This window comes from Polyodon spathula, chromosome 6, assembly GCF_017654505.1.
Source record: "Polyodon spathula isolate WHYD16114869_AA chromosome 6, ASM1765450v1, whole genome shotgun sequence".
In the NCBI taxonomy this organism is placed as follows: domain Eukaryota; kingdom Metazoa; phylum Chordata; class Actinopteri; order Acipenseriformes; family Polyodontidae; genus Polyodon; species Polyodon spathula.
In genome coordinates this window covers 16,786,577-16,792,576 of record NC_054539.1, presented here as the reverse complement: position 1 = coordinate 16,792,576, position 6,000 = coordinate 16,786,577, and positions in this window count along the sequence as shown.

The window sequence follows — 6,000 nt, the reverse complement described above, 5'->3', positions numbered from 1 at the left end:
AAAATGGATGCAGCAAAATACAGAGAAATCCTGGAGGAAAACCTGCTGAAGTCTGCAAGAGACCAGGTACTTGGGAGAAGATTCATCTTCAAGTAGGATAATGACTCCAAACATACAGCCAAAGCCACACTGGAGTGGCTTAAAAACAAAAAGGTCAATGTCCTGGAGTGGCCAAGTCAAAGCCCGGACCTCAATCCTATTGAGAATATGTGGAAAGAGTTAAAAATTGCTGTTCACCAAAGGTCCCCATCCAACTTGAGAGAGCTTGAGCAATTTTGTAAAGAAGAATAGACAAAAATTGCAGTGTCTAGATGTGCAAAGCCGGAAGAGACTTATCCAAATAGACTCATGGCTGTAATTGCTGCCAAAGGTGCCTCTACCAAATATTGACTCAAGGGGGTGAATACTTGTGCAATCAATTATTTTCTGTGTTGTATTTGTTATTAATTTAGAACAATTTGTAGATTTTATTTTTCACTTTGACATTATGGACTTTTTTGTGTTGATCAGTGGCAAAAACTCCTAATTAAATAAATTTTGATTCCATGTTGTAACACAATAAAATGTGGAAAAGTCCAAGGGGGTGAATAATTTTGAGAGCCACTGTGTGTGTGTGTGTGTGTGTGTGTGTGTGTGTGTGTATATATATATATATATATATATATATATATATATATATATATATATATATATATATATATATATATATGTTTATTGTTATCATATATATGTTTTTACAATATTTATAAATATCAATAATTATTTCATGAACTAAATTTATCAGGTACGTTTTTTTTTTCCTTATTACTGATAATAGTGGAATGAAAAAGTATTATTTCATTTATAAATATTTATTTTGAAAAAATTAATTGAGAATGGTGACCCTTATTGCCTATAAAGACCCTGAGAATAAACATGTATTATGTCATTGCAATCACTCAGGTGAACTAATGTCTTGTAATTTGCCCAAACATCAAGATTTTTTCAACAAAACTTCCAGGAAGTATTGTAAGGTCCCTTGGGTCATAGAAGAACATATTTTTATACATGTATGTCTAAGCAGAATACATAATAAAAATTATTTAACATTAAAAAATAAATAAATAAAAACAAAATAAAAATAAAATATTGTGTTGGAAAAAAAGCAATAAGTTTGTATGGTTTCTGAAATACTTTATAATGTTCTCCAGAGTGTTCTGAAAAAAAAAAGGACACCGTTTGCAAGAAGCTACTGTAAAAAATATATTTTTTGTGACTTTTTAGAGTCAACTACAGCCAAAAAGTGCCTGGTCCTGGGGGAGCACCCCACTAAAAAATGGTTGGCCCTGAAAGGGTTAACTAGGCTCTCAAGCCACTTACACAGATTTAATTATATTGCATTTCTACCTAGAAAAAGTAGATGCTAAGTAGTAGACTTTTACTGTAGTTGTATTCAGGATTGTAACAAATACTCATATGATTCAAGTACTTGACTAACCCCGATTTGTTCACTATTAAACATCCCTTTCTACTAGCTGAATGCTAAGTAGAAGCGCATTATCTGCTGAGCTGTTCAAGTTGCAGGGTCGCAAATTGTCAATTGAGTGGTAAACCAGAGTCAGACACAATTATTTATGTATTTACTTACTTTAATCAGAATATACAGATTTTACAATCAATTCACAATGCCCGATACAGTTAAACACAGAACTTGATCATTGGAGTGAAACTGAGCTACAGCACAGAAATGATTTTGTACCGGAGGCTGCATCAGTTTTTACTTTTATAACATTCTCATTATATAAAATGCAAGCAAAAAAAAAAAAAATAAAAATCTTCCACAGAAGAAAAGAATGCGGTGATAGTAGACTAATGCTAGTGCTTGGTTAACTTTAAAACCATGATTGTCAAACATTAATCCTCTAAAAGAGTAGGTGGAAAATTACTAATATGTTTTGACAGGTCCTTTAGTTTTACATTACTGTACTGGTTTAGTTATAAAATATCTTGAGAAATTAGAATGCAAGTCAACACGTTTTAATTTCTCCAAATGTTCTTTATAGTCATTAAACCAACAGCACTGCTATTTTTTTATGGTGTATTCAAAAGTTCAGCATATGAATAGCTAATTATAATTATAATGGCCTAACTAATCTCATGTCAGCTGGGAAACTTGCAAAGTTATCTTGACCACTGGGCTTTATTAAAACCTTACACCTGCCTCCTGTCAATGACTTCATAGATAACTTCATTATACAAACAAACAATTCTTCTGAGTATATGTGTGCCATGAACAGCAGAGATCCAGTTTCCTTTAAACAAGCTGCTTCCTCTTTCTTATAATTATTATATATATATATATATATTATTATATGATATATATATATAATATATATATATATAATATATATATATATATATGTTAAATGCACACGTCTGTAACGTCAATGGAAAGCCTACAGCAGGTAAAACTAAATAATTCCAAATCACTACAATTTTGTATTCCCCTAAAACTAAGCAGTTACAATTATACCTTGTGATTAAATGAACGCGACAATTTATTCACCACTTTAATTACTCCATTAATTAAATAAATCATTACTACCTTCACCCTCATATGTGTAAATCCCCTACATCAAAACCTTAACAATCAGCACCACCCAGACAGGTAGCCAGGTGATCTAACAAAGAGTCAGCGAGAGAGCTGGAGAGCTACAAAATGACAGCTGGCTCAGACAGCAGGCAGACACAGACAGAAAATGAGTGCAACACACACATGAAAAAGCAAGAGAAATAGCAATAGATAAAATACAAATAGATCGAAAGGCAATAAATATCACTAGCCAATTATCCAAATAGAAGAATAAGAGCAACAATACACAACCCCCTTATTTTTTCAGTGGAGCCAGTGAAATACAAGGGTGCACAAATCTGGCCCTTGAGGTCTGGGCCCTCCAGGTTTCATAGGTATCATTTACTATAGAAGGGGTGTGGTATCCACTGCGAGAGATTCGAGAAACCTAGAGTTTGCATTTGACATGCCACACAGGTTTTATTTACAACATTTAAACAATTGCAGTTGCAGTAAATGAGTAGCTGCCAATGTTAGTCCTAGCGTGGAAGGACATGCACACCAGTGTAAACAAAAGAAACACAAAAATGCAAAACAAAACAGAGTGGGAAAACAGATAAATAAAAGCTGCCAAAAACCTGGCTCAGTGCTGCTCCCACTAAAAGGGAAGTCCCATTCCATGAATCCTCTCCCTGACAATTCCTGCTCCTCAACGCTAGGATCCTGGTTAACACACATGGTGACCAGGGCCAGTGTAACCATATAGGCATAACAGGCGACTGCCTAGAGTGGCAAATTGAAGGGGGCAGCAAAAATGGTAGATAATTACATTTTATACTTCACATTTCTTTAGTAGTAAAATGTTCACCATCTATCGCTATGGCATAGAATATGCCAGCCTCTGGAATGCTGCAGGAGGGATGCAGCATCATTCTTCCACGAGAAAGTCAATTAACTCAAGCCTGGTTGATGGAGGTAGAAAAAGCTGTCTCAGGCGTTGTTCCAGACTATCCCATAAATGCTCGATTGGGTTCAGATCTGGTGACCAAGAAGGCCATGACATATGGATAACATCAGTATCATGCTCATCAAACCACTGGGTGACCACACATGCTCTGTGGATGGGGGCATTGTCATCCTGGAAGACACCCCACCCCCAGCAGGAAAGAAATGCTGCAACATGATCACTCAGTACCATTAAGTAGCGATTAGCATTGACCTTGCCTTCTAAGTGAATGTGTGCACCCAAGCCATGCCAGAAAAATGCGCCCCACAACATTACGGAACCACCAGAACCCTTCACTGTTGGAACCAAGCATTCAGGGCTATAGAGACCTTTAGGTTGGTGCCACAGGTGCACTAGTTCATTTGTCGAGAACATGGTGAAGAATATTTCATCTGACCATAACACATTTCTCCACTGCTTGGTAGTCCATTGCCTGTGCTGTTTGCACCACTGGACTCGCAAACGTGTATTGCCAGGTGTGATGAGTGGTTTGTGCACTGCAACCCGACTATGGTATCCCACTCTGTGGAGTTATTGGCGGACCATTTTTGATGAAACTGGTTGCTCACACCCCGGATTGAAATTTACCGTCAGTTGGATCTGCAGTTGCTTGCCTGTTTTGCCTTGCACTTTGAATTAATGCACGGATATTAATGCTGATGATGTCTTTCCCTTAGAGTTCCATACTGACATCACCTTAGACACCGTTGCTCATGAAACATCAACAAGTTGAGCTGTCTTGGTCACTGAAGCTCCTGCCAAGCATGCCCCAACAATCAACCCTCTTTCAAAGTCACTGAGGTCTCCTCTTGCAGCCATGCTAGCCATAATTATAGGCAACCAGGCCTGTCCAGCATTTTTATACATGACCCTAAGCATGCTGTGATGTTATTTGTTTAATTAACGCATGAGTCACACCTGTGTGGAAGCCCTTGCTTTCAGTATACTTGGTGTCCCTCATTTACCCAGGATATATATAATATATACAATATAGATTATCAGTAATGGTTTATATATATATATATATATATATATATATATATATATATATATATATTATATATATATAATATATATATATATCGTATATATATTTGAGCATACTTTAACAGACCAAACATGATAGAAATGTAAACAATAAGCGTACAAGTTATTTGTTATTTTTCACATTTGGTTTTGAACACCTTACAAAAAAAGTTTTATGTGCCTATGCTTTCTTGCTGTCACGTAACATTTTGCCTGCAATAATAAACACATTTAAGAAGATAAAGATGTAATTTAAATCATTGCTGACGTGGCTTATATTTCCGTTGTTGATTTCATTTCCGGTGTGGCTTTGAGTTTGTGTTTTGCACTTCAAGGCCACTAATTGATTGAAAACAAGTTGAAAGTGTAAAAAATATATCCTTTGTGTTTTTTTTATTATTTATTATTATTATTATTATTAGTAGTAGTATTAATATTATAGTATCAATTATTATAATAAACCATTTTTGTGACTGTTTTGACAAACAACCGACATGCAAGTTCGTTATACAATCGGTCAACTCGTTAGTTCTTTGAATTTTTTAAAACTATGACCTCGCTACACTTTTTTAAATCATTAGTAATGTTAGTAAAATTAAGTCATTCAGTACGGTACATATATATATATATATATATATATATATATATATATATATATATATATATATATATATATATATATATATATATATATATATAATGCATATAGAGCTTTTTCTCGAAAAAGAAAGCACGTTCCTATGTTTTAACTACATTTTAGAGAAGTGGCTAAACTTTCGACTCTAGCTAATCTGAACACTATTCTGAACGAGCTGGTCTGTACCCTAATAAAGTTGCCTTGTCAATTCTTTGCTGATAGTTTTTGGTACTATACCAACTTTTTTTTTTAATCAAGTATCAAATATAACATAGTATTTTGTGAATCTGTGATATGATCTTTGCCATTTCTTTTTTACAGGAACAGGCCACTGTTTTCATAAAATCTAACAAAATGATTACATCCATTCATTATATAGGTCTCAAATGAGCAGTTTTGAAAGAAACACATGTTTAAGCAAACCTGAATTGTCAGTTTAAATCAAGATATCTGGCAGTACATTAGGTTAGATAATTCTCTGCTTGCAAACCACGCTTTCAGACTGTCTTGTACTTCCTGGGTCATTTCATTTGGAGAGTGAAATAGTCCACACCCCTTTAGGACCTTCTGTAAGTGGAACAGCACTAGAAAAGGACCATGTTCTATGTGCTTTGCTTCATATCTGATCCATTAGTGCCTGAAGACCTCATGGGATTGAATCAATGAGGCTCTGCCAGGTTTTGCAACATATCCAAGAAATAAAACAGCCATGTCTTTCTCTTTCATGTTCTTTGTATTTGAAGCACGGGGTAATATAAACTCACAGGCTTAAATATTATT